Here is a 14,020-nt window from a genome sequence, read left to right on the forward strand (position 1 = left end):
CTGGATGGAGCATTGGCATGGATTGCAGTTTGTGATTATCTCCATTTGCATGCCCAAATAGAGCCTTATGAGCTTATTCTCATTTACTGCCTTTGGACTTTCAATGAATCAACATCATTTCTTTGAGGTCTCCGTGATGAGACTGTGTGGACGAGACTCAAGTGATTTTCCTTCTAGCTTGGAGTAGATAGAAGGTGCAAAATGTCAAGAAAGGTTATTTTTGGATTTGCATTAGGTTTTATGACTCATGTATTGGTTTGCTTTTGTCTTGGATGAGGCTTTGTTAATTTATGCAGATATAGAGATGGTATTACTATGATGTGATTTAAATATGGATGCATTAGCCTTCTCACTTGAGTTGGAGGCCAGTTAGCGGTTAAGGTGAGTTGGCTATTTTTGTAGTAGAATGAGAGTGCTGGTTGAAAAAAGGGGATACCTATGTCTAAATCTATTGCAAGTTTTTTCTCTCCATTGAGATTATCTTGGAAGTTATGCTTGGAGCATGCGGGCTCAGTACCTCATCCTTTCGAACTTTTGAGATTCTTTCTGTCCGTTGACTTTTGAGGACCAATGTCCTTATAGTAGTGGATATTGTAATGACCCTTTAGGTCATTTTCCATATTTATGCTTATCTTCACCGTTTGAGCTTCTCCACATCTTCCCCAAGTCATTTCTCTCTTGATGGGACCGACGGTTTGGTTATCGGGTAGTTTGTATGATTTTTAGAGCCAATTCTTTATTTTGAAGTCTTCACTTGTAACGACTCAAGACTACCCCTAGTCATCACAAGGTTCTTAGAACCCCAATTGATCACAAGCTAACCCTCGCTAATGGCATAACTCGTGAGCAACTGAATGAAATACATAATTCAAAAAGAAATAAGCGGGGAGATAAATCCGTAGTTAACCCTATAACCCTAGTTGGAAGGGTGTTGGTACCTTGCCATGAGTATTAAAACTGGTTGTATTGATCCAATAAAATGGTGTCCCAAAATACTAGGGTGCCACCTTCAACTAGTAGGTTCCCCTAAAGGAGTATCAACTATCTTCTTCCAAGAATAACTCTCATACCTGTGCTGGCTATGTAGTTCTAGAACTTAGAAATTGCTACTAAAAGTCTCACCATCGACTGACAGAAAAGCATTTATCCTTAAATTTGCTCGCTACTAAGTTTTACTCCCAACTAAACTGACATAGAAACATGGAATAGAACATATACTAATAACTGATTTTGTTAAATAGGGTATGCTAAGAATAACAGTGCATTTATAATTTGAATTCTCAGTGCAAACATAGTCTGAATAACTTGTAATCTTGAAAATATGAAACACGCATGACTATCTAGGTATCAAGTGTTCATAACCCTACAGAATAAGTTAACATAACTAACAATAATGATGGTAGATAAGTGATGAGATTAACAATATATAATTTGATAATTAACGTGGTGTCAACTAAACATGATATGGGTGACTGAGATTATAAAGCTTGTAAGATCATAAACACATTTTTATGATTTGAATTCAAAACTATTAAGAGAAAGTTGAGTAAATTCATATAAATTATGTCTTTAGTTGAAATTATAATGACGAAAGAGAATCATGCCTTATAACGAAGAATTGATGAAAAAAATCATCAAGACAAGCCCCCAATGCAATCTTTTTGTTGAAACCCTAGCCTTCTAGCCCCAAAAGCTCTTGAGATAATTATGGGGTGTTTTGGAATAGTTTCAAAGTGTTAATGAATAGAATAATTGAGTAAATACCTCCAAAGTGTATTAGAAGTCGACGGTCCTAGTTAAGGTAAGTAGGAAAATGTCCAAAATACCCATATGAGTTGTACCCTTCTATACGATTGGTTCCCACACCTCGTATCCAAGTCTCATCCCTCGGATCTAACACTGTCTAGTATATGACTCATCCAACTAAGTTGTAACCATAACATACAATCTGTAACCACAAACCGTATCCTTGGTTGAATAAAATACCAGGAGAATCAAATACTACCTACCATACGAGTCCTTGATACGACTCGTACCAATTATTATGACTCATACCCCTAAGTCGTACCTATTCAAGTGACCAAAACCATCCCACCAACTAACACTAACCAGCATACAATAGGACCATATGTAAGACCCCAAAAAATTCCTAGCTTAACTTAGTCCTTTAAGCTTGTCAAGGGGTCCCAGGCTTAAAAAATTCTAGCTAAGTTTCCAGACTTAGTTTATTTTTAGACTTCAAAAGTTGGAAATCTCATTTTGTGACCTTTATGTCCTTTAGTGGTCTATATTTTTGTTAACTCATGATCAGGAAGGTAAATAGGTGTTCCCAAACAAGTTTTGAATTTTTTGGACGTGGTTTAGACCATGTTTCGAATACCAAAATAGTGGACCAACACAATCTTAGCGCGCCGTGTCATTTATCACATTGGTTAATATTGTCCCAACTTTCTAGCATCAAATTCCAGTGACACAGTGCAATCTTGGCGCAACGCATCAAATATTGCGTCAATGCCATCGACGTATTGCGTTGGTAAACATATCGGTGGCTAATTTTAGTCATTAAATAACCACATCCTAAAGGGTAATTAGGTCTTTTTCCCTTGACCCTCAAACCTTATAACATGAAATTTAGCTATCTTTTGGCTATATACATTCATTATTTTACAATTTCTCATGAACAAGAAAACACTAGGAGATTAATTTCAAATCAAGTCCTTAAGAATTCCTCTATTTAACTTCAAAAAATTTCCATCCAAGGTATGTAAAGTGTTCATCCAAGGGCCCCTTCCACCATTGGAGCTCGTGAAATCATTTTCAAAATATGAATTTTGAATTTCATGTTGTGGGATTGATTGTACACATGTTAATGTTGTGATATGACTTCAGAGATTGAATATTTATTAGATTTTCATGACTTTATGTTAGTATGTGGATTGAAATTCTTAAATTTGAAGTGCTTCATATAGCCATGATGTATTAGATTTTGATTTATTCTCTAAAAAGGGTTATGTCTTCCATGTGTTTGTTAAAATGCCTAAGTGAATAAGAACTATGCATTATGTTCCATTTATGATCTAAACAACGAACTCATGATGTACCCACAAGTTCAAAATGACTCCCATGATTAAGCTATGTCTTGTAATGATTTGGTGGAATGCTCATAAATATGGGTTTGTGTAATTATGTTATGTTAGCATGCATTCTTATTCATGTGTAATTTTATGACTTGCAAGTGCTTCATGAAATCCCTCAATGTTTGTATTGTGAATTGTTGACTATGGTCATGTGTTTAAGAAGTGTCATGTCCTATTTATATTCATTCTATCGAGTCCTAGAGGTATTTAACACCCAATAATTTAGCTGTGTGCCTACTGCCAATGTCAGTTTTCAAGATAACCTTAGTCAAGACATGATCAGTGGTACTCTTAGTCAAGTTTCAAAACTCAGTAGAACTCAATAAGTTACATGACTCAAGAAAACTTAGTTGATCTTGTATCAGTTCAGTCCCATTCAATATTCAGTGAAGTCCTCGGTAAATTTAGTCAGTTAGTAGAACTCAATAGTATTTTGTCAGTCAACAAAACTCAGTAAACTCAGTTTAGTTAAGTAGTACAATCAGTAACAGCTCAATCAAGCCTATTATGAACTAGGAAATTAGTTTAGTGTCTATTCAGTTAGGAGTAGGATTCAACATCGAGTGAACCCAGGGATTAAGGCTTACCTATCAGTTAGTAGATGGTGTTATCCTTAGAAGCAATCCTTGTGTTCCAGAACTACGTAGGCAGCGTAGGTTGAGATATACCCCTATGAGTCTAGGGTTAATACATTTCATTCGAGTTTTCCTACCAGAGAGGGGTTGGCGGAAGTGCTCCCTGTTAGCAGAGGGTTAACTCACAACTTATTTTTAATCGAGCACGGTACTGATACCCATCCAGCAGAAGTTATAGTTTGGAACTCACCATTTCAAATTTAGGGCATGTTGGATAGATGATTACCTCTTATAGTCTCAGTCTCAGTATTCAGTAAGGGACTCATATAGTTTCTCAGATTTTAGAACTATCAGATACAGTAGTTCTGTTACCAGTTATACAATATTTGTAGACTTAACATCTTTAATCAGTATTCAGATTAAGTATTCAGCATTGTCACGACCTCAATTATAGTCCATGTATTCAATCATGTATTCTCACGTAGTCATGTTCATGTTATTCAGTCATTTATAGTTCATGCATATGAACCTTTGCTTTCAGCTTACTACACTTTGCGTACCAGTACATTTTCACGTACTGATGCATACTTTTCTCTTATGCTATGGTGTTATAGACCATAGGTTGGGACGCTCAAGTTCCCGGTCGCTCTTAGTTGTTCTGATTCCAACAGTAGTAGATTAGCAGTGAGTCCTCATCATTCGAGGATAACATGATAGTTTCATTATTTCAGTACTTTAGTACTTAGTTTATTTCAGCAAATGGGGTTAGTTGGGGACATGTCTCATCAACTCTTTATTCAAACAGTTTTAGAGTCTTTTACATAGTATATCATGTTCAGACAGCTATTTAAATTTTGGTATTATTAAACCATATGTCCAGTTATATTCAATATTGTTCAGTTTTGAACCTTATGGCATTTCAGCCCATTATTCCACATGTTTTAGTATTATTGTTCAATTGTTGCAGTAGGTACCAGTCATGGATTAGCTAGAGGTCCTTTGGGATTTTTAGCACCATGTAGCATTCGAGGTACAAGACTCGGGGTGCTACAAACCTGCTATTAGAGCCTAAGGTTCAACGCTGCCCTAGGAAGTCTGAAAAACCACATCTAGTAGAGTCTTGTGCATGGGTCTGTTGCGTGCCACATTTATGTACAGGAGGCTATAAGATGTTTTAGGAATAGTTTCCCTTCTTTCAGTATTTATGTCATGCGAGTGAGCATGAAATCCTATTAAACTCTCCATATAATCCACTTCTCCCTTTTGTTTATAGAATATGCCTCCCAAAAAGACTAACGAAAGAAGAATCAGAAATTAGTCAGAACCTCAGCCCGTTCAGGAAGATCCCCTGGACGAGCATATTTACCATAAAAATTTAGAACTACATTGACTACTCTTGCTAATTTAGTTACAACTCAAAATGAATGGCCAAGTGTTTTTCCAACTAACCTAGTGGCCAATATTACTTCAGCTAGGATTTGGGACTTCACGCGAATGAATCCTCCCTTATTCTCAGGTTTTAAGTCTAAAGAGGATCCATAGGAGTTCCTCAACCAGGTTCAAAAAGTCGCAGATATCATGTGAGTGACTTCCAGTGAGAGTGTTGAGTTAGCTACCTATCAGCTATAAGATGTAGCCCATACGTGGTTTAAGCAATGGAAGGTAGACAGGGGGATAGATGCAGAGCACACAGAGTGGGAAGAGTTTGCTACTGCCTACCTAGACCAATTCTTTCCCGTAGAGCTAAAAGAAGGCAAAGTGTTAGAGTTCATCAACCTCAGGAAAGGTAGCATGAGTGTGAAATAGTATTCCCTCAAGTTCACCTAGCTATCCCTATATGACCCCCATGTAGAAGCAGACAGTAGATCCAGAATGAGCAAGTCTATTTCTGGGGTATCAGGTAGAGTGGTTAAAAAATATAGGATTGTGATATTGATTAAGGAGATGGAAATAGCTAGGGTTATAGTCCATGCTTAACTGATTAAGGAGATAAAGATCAAGAAAAAATAAAAGAGCAAGAATACATAGCTATAGTTTTTCCCAGCCAAGGTGAGAGGGTGGTAACCATTCTCGGTATAGTCAGAAGCTTTCAGTTCTAGTCAGAAGCTTTCTGTTCCAGCTCCTTCCTTAGCCAGAGCTTCAGTTCCTAAGTTCCAAAATGGTAACAAAGATAGGGTACCAGGATCTAAGTCTCAGGGTAGTGTCAGTAGTGACCGAACCCATCCTCTTTGTCAGACTTGTGGTAAGCACCAAAAAAGGTGTGTGTAGAGCCGATAGTGATATGTATTTTAGATGTGGTGAGTTGGGTCATAGAGTCCAGGACTCCCAAGCTTGGTCCACTAAGTCAATACAGTCATGCTTCATCTCAATCTAGTCGCCTGAATCAACAGGGTGCTAGTTTTAGTGCCACCATTTAACAACGCCCAAACAGAGTCTATGCACTTCAGTCCTGACAGGATTAGGAATGTTCTCTTGATGCACTTGCAGGTATGTTACAAATCTCCCATTTATGTTTTTATGTCTCATCAGATCCAGGAGCTTTTATGTATTTTGTACCTCTTAGCATAACAATAAAACTTTAAAGTCAGAGAAAATATTAACAGGACCTTTCTCAGTCTCCACCCATTGGGTTTGTCTATTATAGCCCAACAGGTATACAGGAACTATCCGGTTATGATATCTCAGAAATGTTAGGACTTCAGATTCTAGTAGTGCTACTAGTAATTGTAGCAAATCAATAAGGAAAGATGATTCCCGACCCATCCCTATCTTAGTGCAAAGTTTTGTACTACATTCATCATGATACTTAAGCATGTTTTACGTCTCAATTCCATGAATATAGCTTATATCCGTGCACTTTCCATAGAATCATGTGATTTTCCAATTCTTAGTATTAAGAGTTCTAGTTTACTCAGTGTTAAGAATTATGTTCAATAAGTATAGGAACTTCGGACTCAGGCCATGCAACTCATGACTCATGCACTCATATCATGCTTTATAGTATGCTCAACCCACATGACTCATGTTTCACTCTTAGTAATAAGCCAAACTCAGACTATGTCACGTATACACTAAGTTTAGATCCCTCGGTTAATCTGTGGTATCGATGCTCTATCCCACAGGCCTCAGTTACAGTGTCAGTTCATTAATCAATATTCAGTAAAGGGATCCGATAGTCATATAGGACCATGGCTTTCAGTTTTCAATCACTTAGCCATTAGAATTTAGTACTTCAGTACCAGTCTAAACCTCAGTTATTAGAAACCAGCATTCAGTCTCAGTTATAGTCTTAGTTGCAGTTATAGTCTTAACTACCATCTTAGCTACAATCTCAGTCCCTGTCCTAGTCCAGTAGTCATATCAGAAACTTAGTTCAGTTTTAGGATTTGCTAACCATAGCATATATCCATCAGTTACTTAGTTATTAGTATTTCAGTACCTCAATTTATAGAATACTTTAAAACAATATTATACGTATGGTCTTTCATTTAGTACCTCATGTTAACCAGTCAGTTAATACCTTCTATGCATAATACTCTATAGTTTCAGTCCAGTTATTTAGACTAAGTATAGTTCAGGATGTCTCGTGTTGGCTATCGCATTGTCACCATCAACGCAGTGCGTCCTCTTTCGCATCACTGGAATATTTTTATATTAAATTATCGGTTTGTGGGGGTAATTAGGTCATTTTCCCACATAATATTCAGCCATAAGACAAAATTAAGCCTCCTAAAAGGAAAATTCACTCATTATATCACAAAACCTCTCAAGAACAAAACCCTAGGTTCTTTAAATTCAAGTCCAAGTCTCAAGAATTCAGCAACAATTCTCACTAATTCAGAAACTAAGGTATGTTAAATGTTCATCGATGGGTCCCTTCTATCCCTGGAGTCCAAGAATCTAATTTCAAATTTGAAGTTGTGATTCTTTTTACAAGTTATTGTAATTTTAAACCATGAATCCCCCTGAATCTTGATTCTTTGCCCTGTTTACCTAAAATTATTGTTGTTATTAAATCTCACACACACGCTGATTAATTCATAATTAGTGTTGCTAATGTTGAACACATGATATACTACAAGTTTTAAACTATTCCCATGCTTAGCTAAAACTACGAACATTGTGTTTCATGAAATATCTACAAGAATAAATTTTGAATAAATATTTTTACATTATGTCCTCAAAGTTCTAATACTATTTTGCTATTGTTGCTATCGAGTTCTGGGGGTTATGAATACCCAAAAACATAGTTTTTTACTTAGTCTTAGTATCTTAAGAATAGTGTCAGATATGTTATGAGCATTATCAGTTCAGTCTATTACCATAATCAGTTAAATATATAAAAGTTCAGTATCCCGAGTCAGTTCAGTTGGGAGTAGGATTTAACATCGAGAGAGTTCAGGGATAGCGGCTTCCCTGTTAGTTAGATAGAGTTGTTAGTAGAAGTCCCTATATTCCAGAACTACAAATCCATCATCAGATTTGATGAGTTACCCATCAGTACATGCTTGACTATCTCTCAAAGGTCACCTATAAATTTAGGCTTGACACTCTTAGTCTTTCTGGACAACATATTGGTGGATCCACATAGCCAGTGTTAGTACCAGTGGCACGGTATTGACACCCTTCCGGAGTCACAGGTTTGATCCCAATTTTCTTATTGGGGTATATCGGTTAGATGATGGCTCCCACTGTCTCAATTACAGTCTTAGTTTACTATTCAGTTCAAAGTTCAAATTTATTTTTGCTTGACCATAGCATACAGATATAAGTTATTCACTTATCAGTATTTATAATTTCAGTTTACAAATTATATTCAGAACATGTTTTATGTTTTGTCATGCATTCTCAGTCTTTATGGATTTTATGCATTCTATTCAGTATTCCATGCTATGTATTCCCTTAATTATTACTCATGCACATGAGTCCATGCATATCAGTCTAACCTTATTTAGCATACCAGTACATTTAAAGTATTGATCACATACTTGTTCTTGTGCTATGATGTCTAATATCATTGGTTGGGATTCTCAATTCCCTGATCACGCATCAACATACCAGATTATCAGCTGTAGCGATGGTAAGTCCTCATACCTTGAGGACATAATTTATTTACTCAGCTTACTTTTTCAGTTTTAGTATTCTCTTTTCAGTCAGAGTTAGTTGAGGGTTTGTCCCATCTGCTCCACAATCAGTCAGTAGAGGCTTTCAGACTAGTACAGACAGTTGGTCAGTTTTCAGTTGCAATTATCTGTTGTTTTATTAGTTTAGCTAGTATGTCTTCAAACATTTAAAGTCATGATTCAGTATTATTTTCAGATACTAAAACCTTATGGCATTTTCAGATAATTTCCACATAAGTTGTTTATCAGTTTTACTCAGTTCTCACAACAGGTACTAGACCATGGGTTAGTTTGTAGTCCCATAGAGCCTTAAGCACCGTGTGATGCCCATGGCATACTCGTGGGGTGTTACAAACTTGGCATCAGATCCTAAGTTTTTAGAGTATCCTAGGAAGTCTGGAAGCCATGTTAAGTAGATTTTTGTTCATGGGTGTGTAGTGCACCACACTTATGGATAAGAGGCTATAAGGCATTTTTAGGTAAAGTTCCCCTTTTTTAGTATTCATATCTTACGAGTGAGCATGATCTCAAGTTAAAATCTTTGTCTAATATATCTTTTCCTTTCGCTTACAGAACCTACCTCCCAGAAAGACTAACCAAAAAAGAACTAGGAATAAACCAACACCTCTGCCTGTTTAGGAAGATCCCCTGAATGAGCATATTTCACCGACAGAATTTAGATCAGCATTCACCACTCTAGCCCATTTTGTGGCAGCTTAAAATATTTGTCCAGCTGCTATTCAGGACAACCCAGAGGCTAATACTACTGCATCTAGAATTTGGGACTTCACTCAAATGATCCCTCTTTTATTTTTAGGGTCAAAGTCTGAAGTGGACCCATAGGAATTCCTCGAGATGGTGTAGAAGGTTACAGGCATTATGTTATTAACTACTAGTAAGAGTGATGAGTTACCTGCCTAGAAGTTGGAAGATATAGCTCATACGTTATTTAAGTTGTGAAAAGTAAATAGAGGCACAGATGCAGGGACTATAGAATAGAAAGAGTTTTCTACTGCCTTCCTAGATAGGTTCTTTTTTTTGAAGTTAAGGGAGGATAAGGTATTAGAGTTCATTAGATTGAGGTAGGGAAATATGAGTGTGAAAAAGTATTCCCTCAAGTTTACTCAGTTAGCCAGGTATGGTCCTTATATGGTAGCTTATAGCAGGACAAAGATGACCATGTTTGTGTTTGGTGTATCTGATAGTGTGGTCAAAGAGTTTAGGACTGTGATATTTATTAATGAGATGGACATATCTAGGCTTATACTCCATGCTCAAAAGATTGATATGTAGAAGCTAAAGGAGAAAGAGAGAGAATAAGAGGTATAGAACAGGTAGCTTTAATTTCACTCAACCAAAGTTATAAGGTGGTAGCCTTCTTCAATTTCGCCAGAAATCTTTAGCTTCTGCCCTATCTTTAGCTAGTTTCCCTATGCCAAATTTAAGAAATGATAATCAGGATAGGGCGCCAGTCTCTAAGTCCCAAGTTATTATGAACTGTGGTAGTACAAATCCTCTTTAGCAGAGTATAGTACAAACCATCAGGGTAAGTATAGAGATTGGCAGCGATGTATGCTCTATGTGTGGCAAGCCAGGCCATTAAATCTGGGAGTGTCGGGTAGTTTCTTTGAAAGGAAGGGATTTGCACCAATAAGGCCAGTTCTATCACTCATCGACTCCAGTTAGCTGCTCGACTCATCAGGGCACAACTTCTAATGCTACCTGTGGTTAGCGTCAGAATAGGCTTTATGCACTTAAGTCCCAACAAGATAAGGAAAGTTCTCCTGGTAATATTACTGGTACATTGCAAGTCTTTCATTTACATTTTTATCCTTTACTATATCCTAGAGCTTCTCTTTCTTTGTAACCCCTTATATAGCCGCCAACTTTGGAGTTAGTCCCAAGATCTTAGTAGAGCCTTTCTTAGTATCTAACCTAGTGGGTAAGTCTATCATAGCTCGGCGGGTATATAGGAACTGTCTGATTACAATATCTCAGAAAGTTACTTCATTAGACCTTATAGAGTTAGAGATGATGGAATTTGATGTCATTCTTACCATGGACTGGCTCCATTCATGCTATACTTTAGTGGATTGAAAAAACACAGTAATTCATTTCTAGTTATGAAATAAACCAGCCCTTGAAGGGAGGGGTAGTACTATTGCTCTTAGGGGTCAGTTTGTTTCGTACCTTAGAGCAAGGAAACTGATATCTAAGGGCTATATTTTTCATCTTGTACAATCAAAAACTCTAATTATACGAGTTCTAATTTTGAGTCAGTTTTAGTAGTGAGGGAATTTCCAGATGTTCTCCCTCAAGATCTTCTTGGAGTTTCTCATGTAAGGGAAATTGACTTCAGAATAGAATGTCTTCCAAGTACCCCACCTATCTCTATTCCACCATAAATAATGTCTCTAGTTGAATTCAAAGAACTTAAAGAAAAGTTCAAAGATCTCCTATATAAGGAATTTATTAGGCCCAACATATCTCCCTGGGGCACACAATCCTATTCATGCATAAGAAAGATGGTTTTCTTAGAATGTGTATAGACTACCACCAATTGAAAAAATTCACCATAAGGAATAAATACCCACTACTTAGAATCAATGAATTCCTTGACCAACTTTAGGGGGACAGTTACTTTTCTATGATAGACTTTAGATTTGGCTATCATCAGCTCAGATTAAGAGAATGTGACATTCTAAAAATAGCTTTCAAAACTCTGTAGGTCACTTTGAATTTCTAGTCATGTCATTTTGTCTTACTAATTCCCTAGTAGCTTTCATATCATTGATTAACCGCTTGTTCAAGTAGTACTTGCAAATTTTCTACATAGTCTTTATTGATAACATTCTTGTTTACTCCTACAATGAAAATGATTAGATAGACCATCTTAGAATACTATTGCAGACTTTTAGAGCCCATCAGTTATTCACCACATTTAGTAAATGCAAATTTTGGCTAAGGTTAGTAGCTTTTCTTAGTCATATAGTTTCTGGTGGTGGCATTAGAGTTGATCCTCAAAAGACTAAAGTACTGAGAAAATAGCCTTGACCTATCTCTCCGTTAGATAATAGGAGTTTCTTAGGTTTGGTTGGGTATTACCGTTGGCTTGTTGAAGGATTTTTGTCTACTTCATCCCCCATATCTAGATTGACTCCGAAGAAAGTCAAGTTCTAGTGGTTAGATTTTTGTGAGAAGAGTTTTCAGAAGTTGAAGACTCGACACAGTACAGACCCAGTTTTGACTTTGCCTGACATTTCAGATGGATTTATTGTGTACTGTGATGCTTCTATAGTTGGTTTGGGGTGTGGTTTGATGCATAAATGTAAGGTTATAGCCTATGCCTCTAGAAAGCTTAAGCCCCTTGAAAAGAATTACCCCACCTATGATCTTGAGCTTGCAACTATTGTATTTTCCATTCAGGTTTGGAGGCACTATTGGTAAGGGGTACATATTGATGTGTTCACAGGCCACAAAATCTTGCAATATGTTTTTTCGTAGAAGGATCTAAATCAATATCGGAGGAGATTATTAGATTTGTTGAATGATTATGATATGAGTATTTTGTACCACCTGGGCAAGGCCAATATAGTTTATAAATGCCCTCAGTAGATTATCTATGGGTAGTGTTGCTCACGTTGAGGATGGTAAGAAGAAGTTAGTTCAGGAAGTGTATTAGCTTGCCAGACTAGGTGTCCTTTTGGTTAATGGGGCTGAGGGTAGTGTTTTGGTGCAGAATAGTTTGGAATCTTCTTTAGTTTCTGAGGTAAAGGAAAAGTAGGACGGGGATCCCAGTTAAGTTGAGTTGAAAGAGTCAGTCAGAGACCAGAAAGTAGAGGTTTTCTCATAAGGGAGAGATGGTGTATTGCGTTGTCAGGGTAGGCTATGCGTGCCAGTGTAGATGACATGAGATAACGAATTCCTGCTGAGGTGCATGGTGCACGTTACCCTATTCATCTAGGGACTACTAAGATATATCCTGACTTATGGGAAATTTATTGGTGGAGTAGGATGAAGAGGGACATTACAGAGTATATGACTAATTGCTCTACTTGTCAGCTGGTGAAGATTGAGAACCAAAAACCTAGTAGTTCCATGCAGTAGTTCAGTATTCTAAAATGGAAGTGGGAAGAAGTAAACATGGACTTGGTGATAGGTTTGCCTCGTATTCGTAGTCAGCATAATTTGATTTGGGTTATTGTAGATAGGATGACCAAGTCCGTTAATTTTTTTCCTGTCCATACTTCCTATTAAGTTGAGGACTATACCAGGCTCTATATTAGAGAGTTGGTTATATTACACGGTGTCCCATTGTACATTATTTCAATAGAGGTACGCAATTGACCTCTCATTTTTCAAAAGCCTTCCAAAATGGTCTTGGTACCCAATTCCATCTCAGTACAACCTTCTACCCTTAGATAAATGGTCAAGTAAAAAGGACCATTTCAACTTTAGAAGTTATATTGAGAGCCTGTGTCATTGTATTTAAAGGCAGATGGGATGACCACTTGCCTATCATTGAGTTCGCATACAATAAAAACTATCATTCCAGTATTCAAATAGCTCTGTTTGAGGCTCTTTATAGGAGGAGATGTAGATCTCCCATTGGTCAGTTTGAATTAGGTGAGGCCGCGATGGCGGGGCTTGAATTGGTGTTTGATTCCTTAGAGAAAGTACAATTTATAAGTGAGAGGCTTAAGAAAGCCCATAGTCAATTGAAATCGTATACAGGTGTTATAAGGAAAGATCTTGAATTTGAGATTGGCGACTTTATGTATTTAAAAATATCTCTTATGTAGGGAGTGAAGAGCTTTTGTAAGAAAGGGAAGCTTAGTACCTCATATATTGGTCCTTATAGGATTTTGAGTCATTTTGGAAAGGTAGACTATGAACTTGAGCTGCCTACAGACTTAGCATCAGTGCACCGAGTGTTTTATGTCTCCTTGCTATGGAAGTTCTTAGGTGACCCAGCAGATGGATTCCCCATAAATAATGTAGAAGTTCAAAATAGTATCCCTTACGAAGAAGTCCCAGTCAAAATAGTCGATCGTCAAACTCGCAGACTAAGGAACAAAGAAGTTCACTTGGTCAAATTTCTTTGATGAAACCAACCCATTAAGTGAGCAACATGAGAAGTAGAAGTAGACATGTGAATCTAGAAGTAGAAATGCGAATCAAGTAC

The sequence above is a fragment of the Capsicum annuum genome, chromosome 8 (genome assembly GCF_002878395.1).
Source record: "Capsicum annuum cultivar UCD-10X-F1 chromosome 8, UCD10Xv1.1, whole genome shotgun sequence".
Taxonomy (NCBI): Eukaryota; Viridiplantae; Streptophyta; class Magnoliopsida; order Solanales; family Solanaceae; genus Capsicum; species Capsicum annuum.